Source organism: Impatiens glandulifera, chromosome 3, assembly GCF_907164915.1.
Source record: "Impatiens glandulifera chromosome 3, dImpGla2.1, whole genome shotgun sequence".
In the NCBI taxonomy this organism is placed as follows: Eukaryota; Viridiplantae; Streptophyta; class Magnoliopsida; order Ericales; family Balsaminaceae; genus Impatiens; species Impatiens glandulifera.
Genome location: NC_061864.1, coordinates 19,804,311 through 19,818,234, shown reverse-complemented (window position 1 = coordinate 19,818,234; position 13,924 = coordinate 19,804,311). Strand labels below are relative to the sequence as shown.

General features: G+C 29.7%; 1 pseudogene; it reads left to right on the top strand.

Moving 5' to 3' along the window:
• Positions 1-13,924, top strand: part of LOC124929945 — a 100,644-nt pseudogene that overhangs the window by 69,137 nt on the left and 17,583 nt on the right.

Genomic DNA, 13,924 nt, shown 5'->3' with positions numbered 1-13,924 from the left:
AAACCCTAATAGCGAAACCATTAACTGAACATAAGACAGCAAAAACCATACATAAACTAACTAATAAAAAACCCTAAACAAAAAATTAGAAACAAACACTAGGTATTTAGCGAATCCTTAAACTTAACATGCAAAAACCAAAATCCATAAACAAAAAAACCAGAAAATGATCGGCCACCACTAGGTATTTAGCGAATCGGGAGGTACTTAGCGAATCGGGAGGTACCTAACGAAACCCTAATAGCGAAAAAATTTACAGAACAAAAGACAGCAAAAATGGACCATACATAAACTAATAAAAACCAGAAACAAACAAGAAACACTAAAAACTTAACATGCAAATACCCTTAACATGCAAAAACCAAAACTCATAAACAAAAAACTAGAAAATGATCGGCAGGGAGAAGAATGAACCAACCTTCTTAATGACGAACGAGAAGAAAGAACCGAGAAGACGACGGGCAGAAATGATCGGCCTTGACAAGATTCAGTGAAGACAATGGGTTAGAGAGAGAGAGAGTCGGGCGGTTGAAATGAAATGTTCTGAAATTTTTTAAAATATAAGGTATAGCGCGTGTGCGTACGCGCGCCTCTTCAACTTCCGTAGCGAGTCGGGAGGTACCTAGCGAGTCGGGAGGTACTTAGCGAATCGCGAGGTACTTAGCGAATCGGGAGGTACTCAGCGAATCGGGAGGTACTCAGCGAATCGGGAGGTACTCAGCGAATCGGGAGGTACTCAGCGAATCGGGAGGTACTCAGCGAATCGCGAGGTACTTAGAGAATCGTAAGGTGAATGAGCTTCAGCTAAGAGAAGATGGTTTGAATACGATTTCGTTAGTATATTAATAACGAACAAAATCGAATTCAAACCATTCTCTTAGCTGGAGCTCGTAGTACTTAGCGAATCGTGAAGTACAAAAAAATTTATTGGTTTCATAGGTAATCTATCTCGTTTGACAAGGTATCAACAACAAAGTCATGGTTTTGAAGAGAAGCTGTGTTAACAAAATAAACCTTATAATTTTACATGGAAACATTTAGATTCTTCAGAAAAGGCCTTTGAAGAATCAATCATTGAGCTCCAGCTAAGAGAAAATTGTTTGAAATTTATTTCTTTAGCTTAATGACTAACGAAATCAAAGTCAGCCAATCTTCTCTTATCTGGAGCTCAATGATGAATCTAAATGTTTCCATTAATGTAAAAAAATAAGGTTTATTTTGCTAACACAACTTCTCTTCATAACCATGAAGTGATGTAGATACCTTGTCAAATGAAGTTCATAATTAACTATAAATAACAAAAAATCTTGACACTTAGCGAATCGCGAGGTACTACTTAGCGAAACGGTAAGTCCGTAGCGAAACGGTAAGTTCGTAGCGAAACGTTTAGCGAATCTTCCTTGAAACGGAAACCCATATGATCAGAGATTTTCTGCAAATATGAACCATGAACCTGACGAAATGCTCAAATATGAACCAATATGAAACAAATAACAAATAAGAACCCACAAATATGACCAAATATGAACCAAATATGAACGGAATATGAAAAGGTTTTTGAAATGAAGAAAATGTAAACATGAACATAACTCGAATTAGGTTTAGGTTTGAAATGAACATCTTCTTCGACCTTTAAATCCTTAGAATCGGAGACCTGCATACCCTAAACCCTAGAATCGGAGACCTGCATGCAAAATAGGTTTAGGGTTAGTTTATGAAGATCGTGTAAATAAAAACATAAATGGATTAGGTTAGAAATAAAGATCTTGTAAATCTGTATAGATCTGTATGAATTGAACCGCCGCTCGCAGCCTCCGTCGCTGTCGTCGCCGCCCGCCGCCGTGAAAGAGAGAACAGGAGAAGAGAGAGAAAGAAAACGAAGCAAATAAAAATATTACAGTATTTATACTAAACCTAATCCACTTCGCGAAACGCTAAGTCCCTTAGCGTTTCGCTACAAGGGAAATATCATCTAAAAAAATATACAACCACGAGCGCAATTTAATTATAAAATCACCACCAGATCAAATAGCCTCATCTTTCAGGTTATTTAATCAAATTTCTCATCAGATGATGTCTACGAGGAAACTTAATGCTAGGAATTTGCTTCATTGCCTGCGCTGCACCATCTTTCTCTCTGTAGTTCGAAGGGTTGAACTAGTATAGAACAGATTTTGAACTCCTTCCTTCCTTCCGCTTCCTATTCGGAAGAAGAAGAACGCGGACTTATTACTATTTTCTTAAAAATTGCCCTCCCTCAATGCAACGAGCCCCCCGACAATGAGGCGTCCAAGCAAACGCCGTCGAGAAATCTGCTTCTTCTGCTTCCCCCTCCCCGACTGTGTTTATATTGATTGTTAGCGCAAGAGCAAGCGAAAATGTATTTTTGTAGACGAAAATGTATTTTTCGTTCCGCCTACGAAAAATGTTTTTTTTTCGCCTGCGAAAAATGCATTTGCGCCTACGGAAAATGTTTTTTTCACCTACGAAAATACTTTTTCGTAGGAAAAAAATAAAACATTTTATTTAGGCGATTCGACGGCGTTTGCTTGAACGGTTCGTTGTCGGGGCCTCGTTGCGCTGAGGGAGGGAAGGTGGTTCGGGGTTCGTCCGTTCGTAGCCGTAGAAGGAATATAAGAGAATGAAGGAAGGAAGAGAAAGAAGAGAAGAAATAATTATTTTTGCCAGCAGTATACTGGTCTTTTGTTAGGGACAAAAGATCAATTTTGCAAATATTATTTTTTCTGTTATTTTTTGAAATAATTTTATTATCAGGATTATTTGGTCAAATTTCCCCCTTAAGTGAGGATGCTAGAGAAAATTTTCTAAATTAAAAAATAAAATAATGAAAATTGGTGATTGTATTTTGTAAACACATGGTTGAAGCCTATGTATATTTGGTTCAAATTAAGGATTTCAATGAAACTAGTATTATCCTACAATTTACACCATTAATTTTATAACTTTAAATATATTTCGAGTCAACAAATTATTAAAGAAAATATTGTTTTACAAATTCATTAAGGGGAGTTAAAATAATTAATTAATCTGAACCCAAACAATCAAGGTTGTTGTGATGAATGAGTTATTAAAATAAAACTCAATTTTTTATCCCAAACAATAATTTTAAAATTATATACAATCAATATAAAATTATCAATCATTTTATAATTAAAATACCAAAATTTCAAAAGACTACTTATATATATTTTATTTTTATTTAATTTAAAAAATTTGAAAACAGACTCTAAGTAGGGGTGGCAATTTGAAACCGCCCCGCTGAAACCGAGCCGAACCGAACCGATTGGTATGGTTTTTCCCCGCTTTGACTGGGGATCGGGGCGGATCGGGGAAAACCCGAAATATGTTGACCGGGGTTCGGGGCGGGGATGGTATTTACATGCACCGAACCGATCTCCGAACCGAACCGAACCGATAAAATATAATTATATTTATTTAATAAAAATATATTAATTAATGAAATCATTAATTAATGTCATCATTACTTTTCTCTTTTTCATTGAAAATCTTTTTATCTTCCATCCTCTACACACTATCTTTAATACACAATGTGTCTAATTATTTTTTACTTTTTATCTCTTCATCTTCCTCTCATCTTCCTCAATCCTCATTACCATTTCTCTCTCTAAAATTTATTTTAATTTTAGTTACATCTTCTTTATTCTACATACATGATCCATGATTCTCTCTTGAATCTTGAAGGTGTTTTCAGTTTGAAGGTTAGTTAAACTCTTTGCTAATATTATTTTACTGTTTTTTACTAATCAATATAACCAAAATGGCATCACCTCTTTTTGTAGGGTGTTTTCTATATTCGTCTTTGTCTTTCACAATCTTTGTTACGTCTTCTCTCGACTTGACGATGATATTTTCGATTTTATTTAAATATGTAATATATATAATAATATTTCATTTTTTTTATTAATATATTTTTTTTATTAATACAGATTGTGATCCTAACCATAACCATTGAAGAATAAAGATGAAGAATGAAGATGAAGAATGGAGATTTAATTGGATTGAAGAATGAAGATGAAAAATGGAGATTTAGTCCAATTAGAGTTTTTGTTATATTTTGAAACATTATTATTATTGGAAGTTTATTTGTTTTGGTATATAATACTTTAAAATTATTATTATTGAATGTTATTTTTATTTGGTATTTAATATTTTGATAATTTATAACTCTAAATATATGAATTATTTTATTTTATTTTATTATTTATATTTTAAATTTAAATTGTTATTCGGTTTTGGTGCACCGCGGGGAAACCCCGTACCCGATCGGGGCGGGGATGGTTTATATTTAAAAACCAAATTGGGAATCGGGGCGGGGATCGGGGCGGGGTGGGTAAATTCGGGGCGGGGATGGTATTGTCATTCACCGAACCGAACCGCCCCATTGCCATCCCTAACTCTAAGTAATGGGATTATATATATTTATTGAAAACAATTATACTATAAAACATAAATAAAAATAATCTTATTCGTGAATAAAAAATAAATCAAAAAATAATAAAATATAAAAATCATAGTAAATTGAATGAATATATAAAATTATTTTTATAATTATTTAAAGTTACCTTTATCTATAAGAAATACCAACAGCTTATATAAATATAAACAATAAACACTAAATAATTAATTAAAAATAATTCATAATTTTAAATATATCTTTAAAAAAACATTATATCAATAAAGAGACAATTATTTTATTTTATTTTAATTTTTAACTTCAATAAACTATTTGAACCATTTCAAAAGCTTAAGGGCTCCTATATGGTTTATCAATTAAACAAATTCTCCACTTCAATAGATGCCCCCCAAATAGGTTAAATATGCGGCTATTTTCATTGAATGATTTTTGTATGGTCTCTTGTTAATGAATATCATCGTAAAATAATGGACTCTTTTGAGATCCTTGATTATATATTTCAAAATAAATTAAAGTAAATGTGGAGATAATATCATGATTGTGGAGATTTTTAGCTTAAATCAAATAATAAACTCAATTATGATTTCAAATAAAAATAATAATAATAATCTCAATGTGGTTATAAAGAGAGGAAATAATGGAAAAAAAATATTATTAAACTTTTAATCAAACTATTTATAAGAAAAAGTAAAAGCTAACTAATTGTTATTAAATTAATTAACAATTGATTCTGATAATTGTAAAACAATTATTTCTTTATTTTTCAATGGTCTAATAATTTTTTACATTATATTTTTGTGCATGGCTAGTTTATTGTAATTAATTAATTATTTAATTAGGTGTATGTTGAAACAAGTATTTTCCAAAAGGAAATCCATATAAATAGAACAAAACCATGAAACTTTCATTTTTAGGAGATATAAAATCGATCAATCTATTTTTTGTCACAAATGATTACATGGACCGTGTTAATTGGGCTTTTCCTTACAATCGTGGGAGGGTGTCGAGCCATTGTAAAAAATCCCGAGAACATGACAATTTCGGTAGTTTTCGCGTTTGGTGATTCGATCGTTGATAATGAAAACAACAATAACCTAATGACGGTAGTCAAGTGCAATTTCAATCCTTACTTTCTTTATAACCTAATGACGGTAACCCCAGACGTAATCTCTAATGATTATATCTAGTTCAACCATTACTTTCTTTAGACTGACTATTTGTTGTGTCCAATACTCAATAATTCCAAAGATGACTCTTTTAACGAGCTCGTTTCTACCTACATAAGATAATTTTTTCGTATCTCAATCCAAGACAAAATTTCTAACATTTTCTACCAGTTGTCTGAAGTGATTATATCGAAGTTGTTTTAATGACAGGGGTACTCCAAAGTATTTTACTAGTAGTTCACCTTCCTTAATTCCCATAATATTGAATATGTTTTCCTTCCTTTCTTCATTAACCCCTCCATAGTAAGCCTGACTTTTGTCCCCATTGATGTATAAATCTGGTTGCAAAACCTGTATTTGACTTCTTGGATAAAACTCCACTCATTTTTCATTCACTAGTCCTCTATCAAATATGCTGTTTCTCATGTTTTCCGCCCCTCTTGAAGTTGACCATGAAAATAGATTACATGAGGAAGACAGTTCAATACAGCTTATGTCTCGAATGCATTCATTGAAATATTGCATGTCTTGTGTTATGTCTACATCAGGCTCTCTTTCATTCCTGAATCTTGTAACGTTATAATCTTCCATAATAACCCACGGTTTGTCGTCCGTAATGCTTCTTCTCAAATCATCTCAGAGTATCTTCCGCTTTGACCCTGAGTTGTTTGCATAGACTACCGCAAAGAAAAATTTCACCCTTGTCACTAGATTGATAACCTCTGTCAAAATAACTTGATTGCTTTCAAAAAAATTATTGACTTCAACCTCTCTTTTATCCCATCCTAACTAGATTCCCATCAGAGTTATGAATAAATTCTTATTCTTCTTTGAAGCAACCCTGGGCAACGTTCTCTATTTGACTTTGTCTGACTTTTGTTTCAATAATTCCAAATACTGTGATTTTATTCATTACTTATCTCTCTTCTCTTTATAAGGTCATTTAACCCTCTAATATTTCATGTCATTAAGTTCATTAATGAAGAGAAGATGTTCCAACATTAGTTCCCCTTCCTTTACATTTTCTTCCTTTCTGTTTTTCATATATAGTAGGGCTATAATGAATTGTATTTTTCTTAATTTTCTTACTTGCTGTTTTGGGATTTTCGTGTTTCTCTATTCAACTTTCTTCTGAATTGGAGATTGCACAGTTTCACTCGATTCAACTACCTCTACTTTATCTTTCTCATTTCTTTCACCCACTTTCCCTTTCCTACTTTCTCTCACATTTTCCCTTTCCACTGCCTCTTCAATATTGATTCTTGCTTCCTGATCAATTTTCTTTGATATCTCTTCATTCATAGCCTTTAATTCTGAATCTCTTATCACTCTATCTTCCTTCCTCTGTTGTTCAAAACCCTATGCTGAATTTCCTTCCTTATATTGATCATTCTACTTACCCAATACTAATTCTTTAATAACCTCTTTATGCCTTTCTTTCATAGCCTTTTCCTTTTCCAACCTTTCATGTTCTTCTTTCTGCTTATTTTCTATCTCTTGCTCGATCTTCTACTTCCTTTCTTCTTCAATCATTTTCGGACACTTGTAATAGACATGTTCGAATGTGTTACAATCAAAACATCTACTTAGCCTCCACTCATATGAGATTCTCATAATTGTGGGTTTTCCTTTTTTGTCCGTTACCGTCATCTGATTTGAAAATTTGATCTCGGGTGTATCTCAATGCACATCCTAGCATAAGTCATATGGTCACATTTTTCTGTAGTTGGGTCCATGTAGAGTGGACTTCCCTATATGCTCGCAAAGTGACTTAATGCTTCAGGGTTATACATGTGGGGAGGGATGTTGCACAATTGGAACCAGATTTGTGCAGTTTCTTTGGGCTTGCTGAAGAGGTTCATACATTCTGCATATTTTTAGAGTTTCATGCAGTTCTTCTCAATAAATGTATGCACGTTGATCAAAATACTTTCAATATCTGATCCTTCTTTGAATTTGAGAAAGTACAAATCATGAATGTTTGATGTTACCTTTTCTAGACCATTTCCCCCTTGTTTCATTAGGGTTTTTTTATTACTAGAAATGGCACATTTTTTCTTCCGATGAAGTTGACCACTATGACATTCTTCCATGACTTTACACAGATTTCCTCAACTTCTTAGGTTAATTTGAATTCAAACGGGGAACCGATAATTTCAACATTTGGCCCAATGCTCCAAGGAAAATCTTTTCCCTTTCTTTAATTGGGTTGTCATCTTTTATTTCCCCTTTATTTTTCTGCCCTACATTCTTTTTCTGTTGTTCATTCTGCCCGTTACTCTATTTTTGCCTTATTTTCTAATCTCTAATCTTCTTTTGATCTGTTTTCTAATCCTTCCCTTGAGTTTTGCTCATTTCTTCAGTTTTCTTCCAGACCTGGTCTACCTTCCAATTAGAATTGTTCTTGATGAAGTAGACTCTAGTTTTGGGGAATTTAGAGAGCTCTCTCAAGGTTTCAACATACTAGCTCACAATAGTATCGTACTTCTCTTTTTTAGGAGATTCCAATCTTGCCGGTAATGCAGGTTGAGTGGTTCTGTGTACTATTAGTTTTTCTCTTTGCTTAAAACGATTTGACTCTTCTTGCCCAGTATCAACAATTTTGTTATCTGATTTTTGAGCCCTTTCAAGTTGGCTCTTTCATTAAAACCAACCCTCCATTCCCTTGAGTCTGTTTCTTTACTCAATATTTTCGTTGTTGTTTTCTTCGTTTTTCCTGGTGTGTTGACTACATAGTTTTAGACACAATGAATTAAATAGTACAATTTATCACAAACTTAGGTTAGTATACCAATTAAATTATTTTATAAGTTTTAAGAAATATTGTGTACTTTAATAATCAATTTCTATTTCTATTATGTATATCTCCCTTAATTTTTAATTACCTTCAAGTATGTTAATAAACTATTTCTATTATGTATATCTCCCTTAATTTTTAACCTAACATAAATTCTTAAATGACAATTAAATTATTTTATAAGTTTTAAGAAATATTGTGCACTTCATATGCGTTTGTAGTCAAACAGTTTGAATAATTGTCTTCCAATCAATAGAACTGTGTTTGACTCCCAGTAGACATAAATGTTCTTTTGACTCGTTTTTAACCTAATTTTATAGGTTTTAAGAAATATTGTGTACTTTAATAACCTATTTCTATTTTGTATCTCTCCCTTAATTTTTAACCTTCAAATATGTTAATAACCTATTTTTATTGTGTACCCCTCCCTTAATTTTAACCTAACACACAATCTTAAATTACAATTAAATTATTTTATAGGGTTTTAGAAATATTGTAAATTCCATCCGTTTTGTAGTCCAACGGTTAGGATAATTGCCTTCCAAGCAATGGACTTGGGTTCGACTCCCGGCAGACTCATTATTACTATATTTTTATTTAATTTTGGCTCGTTATTTACATATTTTTAGACATAATGAATTAGATTGTCTAATTTGTTACAAACTTATGTTAGAATACTAATTAAATAATTTTATAGGTTTTAAGAAATATTGTGTACTTTATAACTAATTTCTATTGTGTATCTCCCTTAAATTTTTACCTTTAAATATGTTAATAACCTATTTCTATTGTGTATCTCTCCCTTAATTTTTAATTTAACATAATGTCTTAAATGACATTGAAATTATTTTATAAAGCGACGAAGTTGAAGTATTTATTTCAATTTTTAACATTAAAAAGTCACAAATTTAGAAATTAATTTGTCGTTTATGATTAAACACGAAATAATTTTATTTATTTTTAAATAATTATACATTCAATTATTCAATTCAATTAAGTAGAAAGAAATTGTCGTGAAATGAAAATTTTAAGTGAATTATTAAATACACAATATTTGAAATTCTAAAAACACAACAAAATCAATAATAATTAAGAAGTTAACCACGGTTAAGGACAATGTTGTTTTTTTTTTGAAGAAGAGTACATAAACTTTAAACACTTGTAATTAACAATAAAATTGGTAGTCAATCATTTAAAGATTTGAAAATATACAACAAGAACTTTATTGTGATTTAATAAATGCACAACATTAGAAATTCCAAAAAAAAAAAATAATAGTTAAGAAGATGATTTGGTCTAATATCTTATTTTCCGACAAAATTACAAATATATAAACGACATATATTATAACTAATCCTAAAAAAAATTATTCATCATTTGTAGATGACCACGTGTAAGGTACAAATTATTTGAAAAATGAGTAAACGACAAACTATTGTAAACTTTCGAACATACGTTTATTGCTCATTTGAAAACAAGTTTCTTTTTTAAAAGATGTAACTTTTTCTTAATCATTTGAAAACGGTTAATAACATATTTTTTCGTGTTTCTTTCCTTTTTAACATACCATACAGTCTTGCATGCATTGAGATTATTTTATGAAGCGACAAAGTTTAAGTTATCCTTTTAAATTTTCACCATATAAAATCACAAATTTAGAAATTAGTTTATTGTTTTATGATTAAACATGAAATAATTTTACTTTTTTCAGAAATAATTATAAATTCAACTATTCAATTAAGTAGAAAGAAACATTATCAATATGTATAATTTCACTTACCTATAAGTGATTTCAAGTTAACTTAATTTGTACACAAAGAGTGCTCTGATTATTAATAAGAATAATTTTGTAATTCATGCTGTGCTAGTTTGTGTGAGCATGTTTAATTTTGAGTTTTTGGTTACAACTTGATTGTGTGTGTACATTTTTTTTTTTGTCTATCTTAATTGTATTTTCATATTTTTATATATTTTTTAAAAGAGGATAAGGGTTTAATAATATAAATATTGACTTAAATGTTTAAGATTTCTAATAAAATTGAAGTCATTATTTGATTTGTGATATCTGAATAATCAAATAATTGGTAAAAAAATTAAATAATGTAAATGGTAGATTAGATATTGTGCTACTTTAAATTAATTTGAATTTTGAAATAATTCACATTAAGGGAAAAGGCATAATTAGTTGTAAAAAAGGGTAAGTAATATTAATGTATATGGAAAAAGGTAAATTGATAATACAGATTACCACAGTTTTTGTAAAAGGTAAATAAAAAAAGGTAGATTAATTAAATAATACAGCAGATTACAACAATTCTTACAAAAAAAAGTAAATATACTGATAAGGGAATAAAATCTTTAAAGATTTAAAATGAATAAATAAATAAATAAATATATCCTACGTACTAACTAGTCTGTGGTCTCTCTCATTTGAACTTGGAGCTGAATTCTTTTGCACAGGTTTAGTTGTTGTCTAATTCTGTATTCTATAAGTTTCAGAAAATTAAAGGATTTGATTGAATAGTAAATCGAATTCTTCGATCAATTCCGGGTTATTTTGATTTCTTAATCTTCTATTTCTTTATCGTTTTTTTCCAGTGATCAGTTCTTCAATCACTTTATTTAATTTGACGGGTGTTAATTAGTCTATGTTTTCTATTTAATCTGGTTTTCTTTCTCAAATTCAATTATATTATAATTTCATTCTTTTATAACTCGCTGTCATAAAAAATAATCAATATCTAAGTTGTTTATGATTTTGTGCAGATTAGGAGGTGACTTCTTTAAAAGACAGGAACTTTCAAGTTTGAAGTGAGTTTTCATTTCATCTTATATTAAACTATATATTTTGACAAGTAATTGATTTTATATATGTTCCTAGTAAATTTTATCATTCATTAATAGATGTCTGCCCTAAATAACAACACTGATAATAAGATGGATTCCAAGCAAGAAGGAGATAGTTCAAGTTGCGACAAAGGTAGACAAAAGCGAAACTCATGTCCCAAAATTCGCTATGAGGTACGTATAAGTAGCATCATTAATTATTATTCAAAACATTAATTTAAGTCTTATCATTTTGTTATTCAATCCAATACGAGGTACATTGAAATTTCACACAAATGAGTGTCTTTTTGTGCAGCTGTCGAACTATGCTAAAATATTAATGAAGAAATTTCCCCGTGAAAAAACAAACTCAAGAAAGAAAAGAGAGACGAGGTTGTTGTCTGAAATTTATGCAACGACGGAACCGTGCAGTTTAGAAGAGGCTCAAAGAAGATTCAACGAAAAATGGGTAAGGTGCGATACGCCAGCAAATGATGAGACCGAAGATGACCAAACTGCTTCTATCAATTAAAATAATGTTATTTTTTTGTACTGTTTGGATTTTTAATATGAACTCCTCTTTTAATATTACATTTTATATTTATAGACTTATCTTTTTAATTAATCATTTTTTTTTTTGGTTTATTTCTTTCAATTTATGCCATATGATTTGGTTTTATATTAACTATTAGAAGTCACAACACATGATTATGGCTGTTAAATTCTTAATCAAGTTTCATTATTTATGATGTTAAATTCTATGTGCTGAAAATAATATATAAAATTGTGCACTTATTAAGTTTGCAAAAGTATATTTTCTAAAGTTATACATATATAAAATTGGATTTACTCGACCGCATATTCATCGTAACCCTTTTAGTGCAAAGATGTTTTTCTTTTTTCTGAGTTTCACCCAAAAAATTAATTATGTTTGGTAAATGATGTGAGTGTGAATACTCCTACATAATAATTCTTGAGTAGATATTTTTTTTGGAATTAATTTACCTTTTATAATCATTTGATTAGTTCACTCATTGTTCTCGGAAACATATGGAGGATAATCGAACTCATCTTTAATCTCCTCGTATTCTTATTTTCAATCATATTATGTTTTGAGAAAGAGAGTCTCTTATGTCTCATATCGACTTAAGAGATGAATTATGTTAGTTTCTTTAAGTGTCTCCATCAATATAATTAAATAAAATATATAAAGTTAAGAAAATATTTTGATTTTTAAAATGTTTGACAATTAATATGCAAATAAGTTATGTCTATATATAAATAATATTTAGAAAATAATTAGTGTTTAAGATAATATTAAAATTTGGTTATCAATCATTTGAAAACAATTCTAATGACATATTAAATGATTATTTGAAAAAAAATCAAACTAGAATTTGAGTGTGACTTATAAAATGCACCAGATTTGAGATTCTATAAATATTAAATGACAAAATCAATAATATCTAAGAAGATGATGTGTAATATCATAATTTTCCGAAAAAATGCGAGGAAACGACAAATGGTATAATTAATCGTAAAGTTTTGTTAATCATCATTTGTAGATGACCATGTATAACGTCGAAATTATTTGACAAATTAAGGTGTAAACGACAAACTATTATAAAATTTTGAACATAGTAATTTGAAAACAAGTTTTTTTGAAAAGATTATTTTTTTTATTATTCATTTGAAAACGGTTAATAACCTATTTTTATTGTGTTTCTCCCCCTTTTAAACATACCATAATGTTTTGTATGATATTTAGGTTATTTTATGCTTTCAGAAAGTTGAAGTCTCCCTTTTAATTTTTCACGTTATAAAATGACAAATTAAAAAATTAGTTTGTTGTTTGAGGACTAAACATGAAATAATTTTAGTTTTTAAAAAACATTTTACATTCAATTAAGAAGAATGAAACATTACTATGTATCAAGCCATTTAACAATTGAACATAAAACCACATTAAGAAATAAATGTATTTCTTTAATTGAGTGTTCATTGTTGATTAAAAACTATTGACACTCTACACTCATATGTTGAATCTCATTTGTTGAATCTATCGCCGTACTATTATTAAAATAACTAGGAAAATTTTCGTGCGATGCACACGGATAAGGATAAAAATAAAATAAATTAAAAAAATTATAATAATATTTATTCAATGTTTAAAATTATTAAAATAAAAAATATAACGCTCTCATTTCACATTTTATTCACTTTGATAAAACAATTATTTTCTCACATGTTTCATCACATATTTTTTCTCAATGAATCTCTCATTTCGTGACTTTACACTTTCACTTTGTCAATCAAATATTTGATTCATATTTTTTAATAATTATCATTGTGACCTCACACTTTGGTCTATTATCCTTCCACAAACCACATTTCAATCACATTTGGTTAAAGGTTGTACTTGTTTTGTTATGTTTCAAGTTCGAAACCTACAAATAATATTTTTAAATTTATTTTTAACCATTTTAAATTTATGGGCGGGTCAACCCACAATTCGACCCAAGTATCCATTTACTCTCACATAAATATTCAAATTAACCACAGCTCTCGACCCGGCAATCCGGACACTTTAAAAATTAAGCATCATTATATATATATATATATATATAGATTAGTTAGTTAAAAATTTGAACTTTTATTGTTAAAATATCTCGTGTTAAT